Genomic DNA, 15031 nt, shown 5'->3' on the forward strand with positions numbered 1-15031 from the left:
TCCACAACACTTCCTCTCATTTTCTCCAATTAAAGACCTAACTCGTTTATCACATAGATCTGAATAGAATCATTTTGTACCAGATTGATATAAAATACGAAGAAAAAAGAAAATGTATTCCATTTTTTTATCAGCCACATGAAGTGCATTGAACATTACTTTTAAAAGGGGATCTATTATGCCCTTTTTCAAAGTCTTGATTTTGTTTTTGGTATCTTAGATATTATAATAGGTTTTCATACTTGAGAGTTAAAAAAAACACATTATTTTTCATGTACTTTATATTGTTGCAGCACATCTCTTCCCAGTCTGTCAGTAACGCTTTGTTTACTTCTGGTCTCTATGAAGTCCCTTCTTTCGAAACGCGCAATATGCTCTGATTGGTTAGCTGAACCAGAGTGTTGTGATTGGTCAACCGTTTCGAGCGTGTTTGAGAAATGTCACGCCTCTTACCATAAGCGTGAGTTTCAACACAAACTCACTACTAACGCAACTCAACCAGGCCCCGCCCCTTTGTTTGTGTATGCCTTGCTTGGACAAGGATTATTTAAATGAGGAATATTGTGGAGTGTACTTTACCGGAAGAAACCACAAGACAACAATCAAGGTGTTTCAGGGAGTTCAGAAACAGTGCGCACTGATATAGAGAATAACTACCTTTGGAGTGAATTTGTGCTTTGTAACTTTGTAACCTTTTTCATGCTCTTTTTCATTGCACAGAGTTTGTCAAAAGTAATGTTTCTGTCATTTGTCTCCTTCAAAGGGAAAAGATTTCTGTAAATCCACTGGTCACCTGACTCGTGGCCGGTGTTTGTAGTTCCAAAAAACTGGAAGACTTTCCCAACATACTGTAAGCGGTAGTTTTTTTTTAAGAACAACATTTAAAAGAGAAGACGAATTAGGGAGAATCAACAATTTTGTGTGACTAATATGTAATTAATTAATCATTTAAAAAGACCTGTAATCTCATTATGAGCTTTTTAAAATGTAATGTAATCCTAAATACAAGTATGTCTTTTTTGGAATCTGATCACGAAATCCAGATTTCATTTAATCAGTTACTACCCAGCACTGAAAACAATGTAGAACGGAGCAAGTCATTCAGACAAGGCAGCTGGTGCTTTGCATGTTGTCATATTGCAAATAAATGCAGTGGCAAAGGCAAATTAATATGATCTGAGTGCAATAAGACGGTTTATGGCACTCACTAGCCCTAGAGGCCAATAGTAAAAGTCATGGCAAGCTGTCGAAGGCAAGACTAGAGGCCTGTTTAACAGAGTGAGCTTGAATGTGACTGATTTCAGATGAGCAGTCAGGCAGATCAGGGAGTTCTGTTTGTTTTATGTGAAGGAACGTTTGGAGTAAACCTGCTTTATTTAGAACAAATTTAGATTTAGACTATGATGCTTATTTTTCTGGTCAAAATAGAATCAAAAATTGTAAAAACAAACAAAAAAAGGAGATGTAAATGTCTAAAACATCTTGGGCAAACAGTCTTATGCAATATGCAATATGTTTCTTTTATATTACAGACATTTAAATAATCACATCAACACAATAATGTCTATGGTAGCCATCTTTTATCGTCATTAATGTCATAATACGTTATTTTCATACATTTATCATAAATCTCTTGGGAAAAAGTAGCCTACACTTTAGCATACTTTTCAAAAGAGTACTTAATATGGAAATAATATACTTTAAAAAATATACTTAACCTGTATGTAAAGTTTCGAAACTAAAATGTATTATAGTTTCAATTTATATTAGATGCATTTAGCTGAACTTTTGAGAGATTTTGTAACTCACTTAAGTATGACTTTAAGTGAAAATGTATATGTAATTTCATAATACCTTCTATTGTGTTTGAAATATGGTTACTCCTGAATGTACTGACAAGAATTGTACTAATAATGTCATTTCTAATGAAATGAGCGTACTTCTTTAGAGCGCGACAAAATATTAACACGAGCGTTATTATGTACAACAAAGTAAAATGTTAACATTAATACAAAGTACACATTTTAAAAGTATACTTAAGTGTGTTAAGAAACAGTCATGAAAGTGTACTCTCTTAAGTACAATTATGTGGCCCTTTATTTCATAAATATTATATTATTTGCCTACCCCCGGTTCAGACTGAATGGGAATGACACTTCTGTAACAGCATGGTGTTTCACGGAGACACTGGATCCCATAACAGCAGCTCCTCACGACCATGTAAATTGCAAATTACGTTTAACACTAGTCATTCAAGCGCACATTCAGAAGGCACTGACAATCCACAGAGAGGCAGTTTTAAGTTCAAATCTTCAGAATGTCTTGCTGCCAGTCTGTCTTAATGGAAAGCCATTCATGCTGGAATGCCTGAACAAATGCTTCGGCTTGCAGGAATCGCATTTGTTACCGAGGTATTTGTTATTGAAATGTGTGGCGTGCTGCTATTTTGCACATGTGCATGAATAATATCCCCAAATCCAGCAAGTTTATTTATGGCGAGAGGCTTTGTGTCTGTCCCCAGTATTTTATTTGTTTGGAAAATTCTGTTGCTTTGAGTCCTGAACAAACATCCTTGTCCGTGTGTGTGTGTTTATTTCTTTATTCATGCTTAGCTGTGGCAGAACAATTTTTGGTAACACTTTACAACAAGGTTACATTAATTAACTACATTAGCTAACATGAACTAATAATGAACTGCACTTCTACAGCATTTATTATTTTTTGTTAAAGGGACAATAAGTAGCTTTTTAGGTATTTTATTATCTAAAACCAATATTTTTATTCATAAATATGCCCTCAATGGTGTACAAATACCTATGCCAATGATCAGACTAATCCTCGTAAACGAAGAATTTATTATCTTTATATACATGGGACGGGTAGGTCCACGGAGGCTTCCATGTAGTTCCGCCATCTTGAAAAACTATAATAGCAGAGAGGGACAAAAAGTACTAGGCCAACGCGTTTCCACAACGCGTTTCGTTCAGAGCCAGCGTCACGTGACTGAAGCCAGCAGAAGCGGAGGAGCAGAGCAGTTGAGAGGCGCTTGTCACTGCCGCGGCAAGTTTAAAAGGATGCACTGCACGGTTATTTATACACCGTTCATTCATACATATGCTGAGTCACAGGATGAGTCCTCGTCGTCGAAAAAGTCCAAAATAGACCGTAAAAGGAAACGTGACCGGAGATTACAAAAACAAGGGTTAATGTCGGGATAGCTAATGCAGGAGAAAGCTTTCAAAAGAGACGCTGAAGTTGCCTGCTTTCTTCTCGACAGGTAAGTCAATGTTACGGTCGTAATTACAAGCTTTTTTTTTCATTGCTTGGTTGTGTACTTTATTATATAGACAGTAGAACATTTATAGTTACAAGTTAAACAGGCTCTTTGATGAATAGCAGCTATTGAGTAAAGTAACGTTAGAGAAGGCACGGATGATGATGATGATATCTAACAATGCACGTACTTCAAAAATATAACGAATAAAGGCGGCATTACTACTAACTACCATAGTTAATGTTTTTCACAGTCAGTAATTTATACTGTAACATTCTTTTTTTCGTTGATTCAAGTTTCAGTTTGTTTTAAATAACAAACCTGTTCACCCGAAGGAAAACTCGAAGTGCTATTATAAGACATCCTGTCATAGCTTTTTGGTACATAACGTCTACCGTAGATGCAACGCGCATTTGAAAAAGTGAGGCGCTGGAGAGCATTATTCGTTTGAATGCAAAATACGATTTCACCACTAGATGGGGGTAATTCCTACTTAGTGTCCCTTTAATGTTACCATTTACAAATACATTATTATTTGTTAACATGAGTTAATGCACTGTGAAGTAACATGAACAAACAATTAACAGCTGTGTTTTTATTAACTAATATTAACAAAGATTAACAAATACAGTAGCTATTGCTCGTGGTTAGTTCATGTTAGTTAACTCTTTCCCCGCCACTGACAGAAATTTCCAGCTTTCTGTGTTTTCACTGTTATACGGTAGGGGGCGCTATGACACATCTTCTGAAAGAGTACTAAATCTACTGATCAAGAGACATGTGAAGAAGAAGCAGAAACAAACAATATCATATGTTAGCAGAGGCATATGTAAAATAACGCGATCATTAACATTAAACAGCATATAAATCAAAACTGCCTAATGTTACTGAATGAAATGTCGATCAGCTTTAGGACTGTGCAAGCTTTAGGGGTGTCGATGGACCCGATCTTCTCCATCTGTGTTTTGATCTTCGTTCTGAATCCGATCTGGGTGTGGTATTAGACAAAAACACGTTTTCTCAGCTTTTTGCTAAAATTTTTGTTGTTTTTATGAAACTTGCCCACATTTAATTGTTGAAAAAAAAAAAAAAAATGCAATAAGCTAGAATAAACTGTGTGTGTGTGTTTTTTTTTTTTAAAGCAGAGGCTCTGTTCTTTCTTTTGATATATTGCATGTTCATAAAACAAAATATTCTGGGGGTCATGAAAATCTTGTGAAAATGTTCAGAAATGCTGGCTGTGGCTGGCAACTTTTAAAAAATAAACACTGGTGGGGAAGGAGTTAATAATGTTGACAAATGAAACCTTATTGTAAAGTGTTACCCAATTTTTTTACCCAAGTCAGTTTCACATTACAGACCAGCAAGTGCTATTCTAGAGTGGAAGCATCTTATAATTATTTTTCATGGAGCTTATAAAAAAAATGCATATCACCTTGACATTCATGTGTCTTTTTACGCATGAGAACGACCCCCATCCAGTAGCTCTCCCGAAACCATGAATAAGGTATTAATCTCAGTCTCAAATGTTGATCCTGTTCCGTCACATTAGCTAATGAAGACCGTTTGGAAGCGCCACCTCTTAAAATGCTGCAATGGCACTTTCATGGGAACGCCACGTCCTGTATGTACCTGGCCGAGGACACCAACAGTCTATAGAGTTTGTGAGGCAAAGAGAAAGAGATGGTCACCTTACCCTGGGCTCATTGTGACAGCTGGCAGCCGCTGCAGAGTCACCTGAGCGGCCCATCGGAAATCAATAAGCTCACTCTTTAATTGTGTAAGAAAAGAGATTCGGTGTTTACGGCACCACATCATCTGTTAGGACAACTTGACTTTGGTTCCACCGCTCGTGATTGCTGATCACTGGACAGATTATTACAATGGTGCTTTTCCATCTGTATTTTCAGGCTCCATTTAAAATGCATAGAGCTAAAGTGTTCCTGCCACAGGCGTTTTGAATAAGAGCAAACTGCTACAGGCATTCCCAGCTTATTAGTGGTGTTTGGTAGGGCAAGTATCACTATTAATATTGCAAGTCTTGTGACTAAATTGTATTGAACGTGCACTTGTAGTGTACTTTAGATCTCATGAAAAAAAAAAAAAAAAAAAAAACATACTTGCAATTAGATAATATAATGTTACTGAAATGAAAGACCGCTTAATGGGATAGTTCACCCAAAACTCATTAACTGTCGTTTCATACCTGTAAGACTTTCATTCATCTTCAGAACACAAATGAAGATATTTTTAATGAAATCTGAGAGATTTCTGTCCCTCCACTGAAAGTCTATTCACCAAAAACTTTCGTAAAAATAAGTCCATATGAATTGAGCGGTTTAGTCCAAGTCAGACACGATCACTTTATATGATGAACATATTTAATTTAGAACATGAAAATAAATTTAACCGTACTTGCTTGATGCGCGAAAACAAACCTCATTGGTTCTTGTGGAAGCTCAAACGTTGGCAATACATGCTGAAATAAACCTCAGTGCTTCTCATTGAGCTTCCATTTACAAAATTGAATGTTGTAAACATTGTTCGCTGATCAGATCACTTCAATTTATTTATTTATTTATTTATTTAAATGAATGAATGAATGAATATAAAATTCATTTTGGTAGCAGTTTATTTTACAGTCCTGTTCCTCACTTACAAACATTGTACTTATTATAGTAATTACAATAAGGTACTAACCCTTAACCTACTCCTAAACCTAACCTTAATCCATGTAGTTACCTAATATTGACCAGTACTTAAAGGGATAGTTCACTTTGAAATTAATTTTTGATATGTTTTAGCTTACCTCAAGGGCATCCAAGATGTAGGTGTCTTTGTTTCCGCAGTAGTTTCAATTTTGATATTTTTAGGTCAAACCGTTCTTGTCTGTCAGTCATATAATGCAGGTCTATGGTCACTGGCTCAAAACACAAGCACAGAGTCCAAATTAAAACAATTCCCCACGTCCAAATGAAACAATTCCCCATCATAAGTACACATTGATGGCCTAAGACACGAAACGAGCGGTTTGTGTGAGAAAACGAACAGTATTTATATCGTTGTTATCTCTTGAAAACAGCACACGTCCAAATGATCTGACGGCGCGGGTGGGTATAGATATATACATAGATGTCGCCTTGGCTACGGTTTCGTTCCAATGAACTGCAGTAGCGAAGGCGACATCTAGTGTATATATCTATACCCGCCAGCGGGCGGGTATACACTAGATGTCGCTTGGCTACGGTTTCGTTCCAATGAACTGCAGTAGCCAAGGCGACATCTATGTATATATCTATACTCGCCCGCGCCGTCAGATCATTTGGACGTGTGCTGTTTTCAAGAGATAACAACGATATAAATACTGTTCGTTTTCTCACACAAACCGCTCGTTTCGTGTCTTAGGCCATCAATGTGTACTTATGATGGGGAATTGTTTCATTTGGACGATGGGGAATTGTTTTAATTTGGACTCTGTGCTTGTGTTTTGAGCCAGTGACCATAGACCTGCATTATATGATTGACAGACAAGAACGGTTTGACCTAAAAATATAAAAATTGAAACTACTGCGGAAACAAAGACACCTACATCTTGGATGCCCTTGAGGTAAGCTAAAACATATCAAAAATTAATTTCAAAGTGAACTATCCCTTTAAATACCTGTCAAATATAGTGCAACCTAAATATTATAAGTCTGACATTTGATTATCTTCAAAATGCAATTTTAAAGGTTGTTGTTTTCTTGTGCTCACTGCTACAGTTTTTCAAATGCAAAGCTTACATGCAACTCTAAAATATGAAAGTCTGATTTCATTGTTTTGTTTGCGATTGCATTTTTTTTTTTTTTTTTTGTCCGTTTGTTCGCTTCATCAGCAGTCTCCAGGTGTCACCGGTAGGTGCTGAGATGCAGAACCATCCAGAATGTGCAGTCTCTCTTGCCACATGCTGTGTCTGTACCTTTTCATGCATTTCTTATTAGCCAATCACCTAGGGAGCGAGCAAGATCCAGAACCCTGATTGGGCCCCTGGTGCCTAATCAAGTGCCTTAGCCACAGTTGGGCATTTGCATCATTTGATAAAGGGACGTTGCCACCACAGCTGCCCTTCATCTGTCACTAGTGTGATTTCTGCCCTTTTGCACCGCAAATTTATGCTGTAAAATGCATAAATGGCTCCAGCAAGCACAGCATTAATGACATGTTTTATAGGCTAGAAACATAAAGTGTCCTATGCATCCATAAAACAAACAGTTACCATTTTATCTGAATAATGCACTGGCTGTTGCATTATTATTATTATAATAATTTTGAAAATCCTTGAAATACCTGCAAAGTGTTGCTAATTTCAAGCGTGCTGCGGTATTAATGGAGGCTGGGAGCATGAAGGTCTTTCACTGATTGTTTTCTCTTTCTTTCTTTCTTTCTTTTCCCACTGAGAGAAAAAGATGCTTAATTATTTATACCTGTCTGTTACGGCAGAAAAATCATAAGGACACTAACGTGCTACAACAGGGTAAATCTAATATTCACCCCATCTTTTGTCAAGTTTGGATGTTATTCTTGTGGAAATTCTTCTTCTGTCAACTCATGTTATAGTCTGGGGACGGGCAAAGCTGAAGTGAATTCTGAACAGGTGATTTTTTTCTTTTCTTTTTTTTTCTCAGCCTTTCTGTCTCAATATTTCTGTCACTGACTCTTTTATCGCTCCTTTCTTTACGGCTGTCTCTTACACACACACACACACACACACACTCACTCTCTCTCTCTCTCTCTCTTTAGCTTCAATGAAAAACAATAGTGTTTAACTGTGACGATATACTGGTCAGTAAACACAACGATGGAGAATTTAGTATAGAGTCTTTAATAAACTTAACTTACACTCAGGATAATACAGGAACAGGAGTAATAAACACTAACCGAACATGCAACATTAACACAAACAGGTGCTTGAAACTAATTAACATTTAACAACCAAGGCAACCGGGAACAGAGTGAAAACGAAACCAAAACAAAACGTAACAGAATATGCATGTAACAATAAAGGATTAGTTCACCTCAAAATGAAAATTTCCTGATAATTTATTCACCCCAATGCCATCCAAGATGGTCATGTCTTTCTTTCTTCAGTGGAAAAGAAATACATTTTTTTGGGGAAAACATTTCAGGATTTTTCTCCACACAATGGACTTCAACAGTAACCAAATTGTTGAAGTCCAAATCAATGCAGTTTCAAAGGGCTTTGAAGTGCTTCAAAGGGCTCTGCACGATCCCAGCTGAGGAATAGGGTCTTATCTAGCGAAACGATTGGTCATTTTCCCAAAAAAAAAAAAAAAAAAAAAACCTTTTTAACCACAATTGTTCATCTTGGACCATCTCTGAGATGCACCACGTATTACGTCATCACGTCAGAAAGGTCACGAAAAAATAAAAATAATAATAATTTAAAACAAAGATGTCGGACGATTTGGAAGTTGGAGGAGAAAATGAGATGGAATTTTTCGCCCTTCCCTACCTTTTTGAACCGGAGTACACAGACAAATAACTTAGATAGATGACGTGACGCGTGACCTTTCCAACGTGATTGCGCAGACCAGCACAAGATGAACAATTGTGGTTAAAAAGTATATACATTTTTATTATTTTTTAGAAAATGACAGATCGTTTCGCTAGATAAGACCCTGGGATCGCGCAGATTCCTTTGAAGCACTTCAAAGCCCTTTGAAACTGCATTGATTTGGACTTCAACAATTTGGTTACTGTTGAAGTCCATTGTGTGGAGAAAAATCCTGAAATGTTTTCCCCAAAAAAATGTATTTCTTTTCCACTGAAGAAAGAAAGACATGGATGGCATTGGGGTGAGTAAATTTTTAGGAAATTTTCATTTTGAGGTGAACTAATCCTTTAACAGGGATGGGCAAAATTAAGACCTTCCTTTCAATTCACAATTTCTAATAGGAACTGAACTGGCTAAACCTCACAGGAAATCAGAATGACAAAAATGAAATCATCTAACTCAGAAATTCAGTACTGAACATTTGTTTTCTGTGCTGTGAAAATGTTCCTCTGAGAGGAGCGAGGCCTTCCTTGTATATAAAAAAAAGATGGCACATGAGAACAAATCATGTTTAAGGCAGCAGGTTTTAAAAGATGCTCTTGGGGTGAGGTCTCCTCGAAACAGTTTTTGTCTTGCACTGCAAATTTTGGGTTTAAAATTACAGCCTGCTACAGTCTTTGTTGTTCACTGTCTAGATTTGATCGTCCTAAAAAAAAAATGAAAGGAAACACAAGATTTTTCCTACTCTAAGAAATTACTTCATTTGGTATTCACTAAGGATAGCTTTTTAATTTTTGTAACAGCCTCACAATATAAACTCCCTGCCACTCATTGCTCCCTGAGAATTTACATATAAAGTGTCTGATAAGCATATTTATGTGTTGGCTGTGTATGTTTGCACATTACAATGGCGAACATAAGAGAGGGGGGTGAGGGGAGGAGGGGGGCGAGCGATGTGTTTTGGATATCTATTTAAAAAAGGAAAGGGAAAAAAAACTGATGCGAGAGCTTTAGGGATACGGGATGGGGTGTGTGATTGTGCGAGCGAGAGAAAGAACGCATGCAGGAGATCCGTCTCAGCATTGTCAGGAGGATTTACGGCGCAGGTGTGTAGCCATCAATCACGTCGGCGTATGCCAAAGACAACTTTGTGTCTCGCTGCCATTTGTACGGCTGTCCACACAAATTGATCCTTAACAAGACGCTTCTCCTCCCCTTCTGAAGGGACACTTGGCTTTTAACAGATCCATGAGCGCTGTGCTTGTTTACCCTAATGTTGGGGTACATTTTAATTTGACATTTTGCAAATGGTTGCTTCCAGCACACCAAAACCAGCAACAATTCTCTGATGTTAACCAGCTAGGACTGTATTCTGACTGGCTTTGATTTATAGGGGGTAAACGCGCATTTGTTTTGCGTAGTTGAGATGAATATTATTTACTGAACTAAGATTTTTCTGTTTGCTGCTGACATGTTTTTCTTTACTTTAAATGGTTGCATGCATGAATTTCAGGGATTGATAGGTTCTTTCCTAGTAATAAGTCACGTATAAGCAGATATTAAACGGATACTGCTGTGTCTAAGCTGCTTACTTTGAATAGGTGGAAGAAAATAATATATAGCGTACATTCCTACGTGGAAAAAAGTACATATTAGCATTTTAGACTGTAAAAAAAATAAAAATGGGTGATGTGTCTCCTTCCACTGTAGAAAAATTAAGCCAAAAGTTGTCATTCAGAGCATGAGTTTTCGCAAACTGAACGTTTTCAGACCCTTAATTGCATGTAAAATGTAATTAAAAGCAGTGGCGGATTTAGCAAATCGGGGGCCCAAGGCGAAGGTAGGCTATGGGCCCCTACCCATCCAAGTAAAGGTTAGAGAGGAGAAAAAAACGTCCCCTTTAAACCCTGCATAGGCTACACTTCTTTACTCCTAAACAGAAACATGTTACAATGTTTACATGGTACAATTTCTGGTAAGCTATGTTTTTTTTTTTTTTTTTTTTTTTTGCTTGGCAAATTTCACCATTTTGATTCAATTCTTGTGATTTGATTCAATATTGACTCATTTGGATAAATATTAGGTAACGTTTCACAAGACAGGCGTTACTTTTTCTCAAGAAAAAAAAAGCCCTTTCATCTGGTATAATTTAAGGTTAAAATAAGTAATATAGTACACATATTTAGCCAAATACTCTCTATAGCTCTTTTTTTCTAGCCAATTAAATGGCTTTCCCGAGGTAAATGTTATGTGACGATTGTTCTCCAGCTGTTTTACCTCTTTCCGCGTTGAAAAACACTTATTGATCGATATTATGAATGAGGAATATACATTTCGGTAAGTTATACGGTATCTTTCAACATTGTTAATTCGTGTTTATTTACTATAGGTAGAGATGATCAGTTCACGTGCTGCTATAGGAATATGTCACGTCACATTAAAACGGCAAAACGGTATTTATTGTTTGAATTTCGTAATATAATTGACAGAATCTGAGAGCTGAGATTTTTTTAAATATCATGATTCATAAACTGTTCAGTTTTGTCTGTCGATCTCCGTGTCCTCTTTGCTTCACGATTTTTCTGTGCGTTGGACGTTGTTGTTCCTGATCTGTATCCCCAACAGTAGCCGTAAAAAAGTTTGTCATCTTTGGCAGCGTTCCCAAATACTTATCAGCGTCTTTTCACTTTTTTTCTTTTATTTGAGCCGCTTGGGTAACTTCGAAACTTTAAATTTTCGCGTTTAGACTCGTCTTGCTCTGTTTGTGTATTTCCCAGTCCTCCTGTTACTGCGTGTTCTTTATCTTTCGCGCCGCGCACTTTTTCTGACTTTTTGCTTTCCTCCCGCTTCCTCCTTTTTTCAGCACCGCTTGGGTAGCTAGCTTCGCTTCATTTTTACTCTGTCTACTACTCTGTACACTCTGTCTGTCAATCACGTCTTTTTCTCTGTCAGTTTTTTGGCACAGCCTTGTCACTTTCGCAGATGCGCAGTAAAAGTGAGATAATGGAATAGTCCAATGTAGTGAGGCGGGGGGGGCCCCCTCCTGTCTGCGACATCAAATTTAATGATTGATGCCATTTTTCGCAAATGGAGTTTTAGAAATATATAATATATAAAAAAAAAAACTTAAGCATAAGTTAATAGGGCATTTTGGGGGCCCCTAGGTAGCTCGGGGCCCAAGGCAATTGCCGACCTTTGCCTAATGGTAAAGTCCGCCCCTGATTAAAAGTGTACATTTATATTAAATGCAGTTACCTGAACATTAGGGTGACTTTTGACCCACTACATCTTTATATATAATTATCTTTGAAATATGTTTAATGTGTACTTCTTAATGTACTGACAAGAATGTATAAACTAAAATATTCTTTAAAGTAATTTCTGTTGAAACTTGTATGTCATGCATAGGCTATAATTATATAGGTGTCATGATTAAGTTGCAATTTAGTACATTTAAAATGTATTATCCCTTAAATGCATACCTCGGGTCTTATGGTGCGTTCAAGTCACTTTCTCTTAATTAATGACAAAAAAATACAGCAAGGTTCTAAAATTGTAGTTCTGGAAAATGAAGAACAAAGAAAAGTGCATCAGGTGTGCTTTGCATTTTTATGTTTTTAATTCATTTATGAAGCCACTGCAAACTTTATCGTTACATATTACATTGTTATATTATAATGGCATCATATTCTGTGCAGGCATTAGATTACTTCGCTGTAAATAGAAAAGCCTGACAATATCACTGCTAAATACTTTTAAGTATTGTGGTATTCCGCCATGTTTCTCCTGACACGCCCCCAACTCGTAAAGATCGGGGCTTAAAGAAAATCCCGAGCTTCCCACTTGTATTTATGACATTGTGGTGGCGTTCATGTGCGTTCAACTTATAAATACGATCTTTACGAGATGACTTGAATTGTACAGTAAGCCATTAAGTGACCCGGGATGTCATCCACTACCCTCCACCTTATTCATTTTTTAAAGTTAGACATCAACCTTCTTAGTATTCCTCAGTCAATTCATTATAAACAATGTAAGAAGAAAAAATAATACAATTATAAAAGAATACCTGTTTTCCCATTAATTTTGTAAAAATTGAACACCCGACCCGAGGTGTGTAACATAGTAAGTATATTTTTTTCCTGCACAACAATACTTGAATTTTTGCCAATATTTTGCCAAGATTGCCAATATGAGTCAGATGCTGAATGTACATGAGCTCTGACGAGGACAGTGATGATGGTATAAAACATCAGCTCAAACTGAACCCTTCCAAGCTCCAAAAGTTAACAAAATATGCTATATTTGACTCTTTGTAATTATTACTCTAATATCAGGAGAGTTTTATACTATAGCGATAGTTAGAGAGCCATCCGTGTTAGATATAGATCCGGGTCGCTAAAGACCCGAATATGTAATATTGATTGGCGAAACATTCATGCATTTAAGGGTTAACTCTTAGGACTGGTTTCACAGACAGGAAGCGTTTCTCAATGTCAAGGAAGGATCCTTGACATTGAGAAACACCTAGGGTTTAGATTAAGCCAGGATTTGGTCTTAGTTCAATTTGGACATTGAAGTAGCTTTTATAAACATGCCTAAAAAAAACAAAAAAAATTGACAGACATTTAAGATCTGTCAGTGCAAGTTGCTTTCAGTTAAAACAGTTCAAACATGAGTTTTAGTCTGGGACTATAAGCTTAAGCCTTGTCTGTGAAACCAGGGCATTATTATTGAATAACACTACTTTACATGTGCTTTTATGTTAGTCAACTCATAAAAATGATTGCACTTTTTTATAGAACAACAAAAGATTATTAAATCAATGATTGAAAATGTACTAAACAGTAAAACTTTTAGCTTGACATTATTGAACGGTTTTAAAAAAGTATACTGAACAGTACAGTTCTTTTTAACAAGGGTTTCTGTACAGCATAAAAAGCAAAACAGATTTGAATCCCCAAACAACAGTACAGCAAACAGCAGTGCCACATTCGGCCAGGTGTAGTGGAATCTGCCTATGGAAAGCATATTTAATAGCCTTGTCAACAGTCCTGATGCCTCACTGTAAATCTGCTTTTAAAAGTAAATACACTGGGGAGTTGAACTGAGTTTTTTGGTACTTCTGGAAAAAAAAAAATCTGATTACTTTGATTAAAATCCCCACCTTTAAAAGTTTGTAAAAATATATTTCCATTTTAAGTTAATGTGCACACTGCTCTTCTTCTGTAGTTTGTTCTACTGTCTTTTCGTGATAGTTTTCTTTAAATGTGAAGAAAATGACTGTTTCTAAGCAGGTTTCCTGAACACTCCCCTTTTCTGCCATTGGTCAGTCAAACTAACAGCCCTGCCCCCAAACTCATGCTATTGGTTGAGCCAATGTTGCTGTGTCAAGCTGGTTAGGATGTTTTCACATTATGAATGTCGTCCCTGGAAAACTATGTTTTTGACTTTTCCTTTAAATGGATGTGTCAGAACAACTATCGAAAAGTAGCAAGTTTTAGGTTTAAACCTTTCTCTGTTTGAGGAGTCACGAGGCAGTCCATATGTTCTCTCTCTTCATATTCTCCGATCTTTATCATATTACATACAGTGAGGCACTGATCCCGCATCAGTTAATAAACAGTTGCCTTTTATTAACTGAAGCAACCTGGTGTAAGCATCACGTAGAAACCAGAGACCAACTTCCTGCTGATGCTGCACATGCTCAGCCGCGATCGCTTCAGCGTGATTTGAGATGAGGTCAATAGAGCTCTAGAATCAAAGAAACAGGCTGTACTCGTGAATTATTGATGCTGATGATTTACTAACCTCAATGGAACTGCCAAGAACTAAAAGCTTCCTTCCGTTATTCTATACGTATGGGTGTTGCTAATTCAAGCTTGCGAAATTGGGATGTTTTTGCGGCAGAGATGGAATCATCAAGAAAGAATTTCCTTTGCTGCCGAAGAAATAAGCTGCCAATTATTCCCTCAATCAATCTAGCTTATTCCTTAATGCCTCGTTTTAGAGTGGGTCTTAAAACTTTAAATTAACATTATCACTTCATCTCCAGAGGGAGAATCGAAGCCCAGGGAGCGTTTAGTCTTATTTCACTGACACATATGACCAGGAATGGAAACGTGGAAAGCAATACAATGACTTTGTCTGTGGCTGCAGGGGATTTATCAGTTCAAGAAAGAGTTTTAAAGTCTTTATAGCAG

Source organism: Rutilus rutilus (genome assembly GCF_951802725.1).
Source record: "Rutilus rutilus genome assembly, chromosome: 3".
NCBI lineage: Eukaryota > Metazoa > Chordata > Actinopteri > Cypriniformes > Leuciscidae > Rutilus > Rutilus rutilus.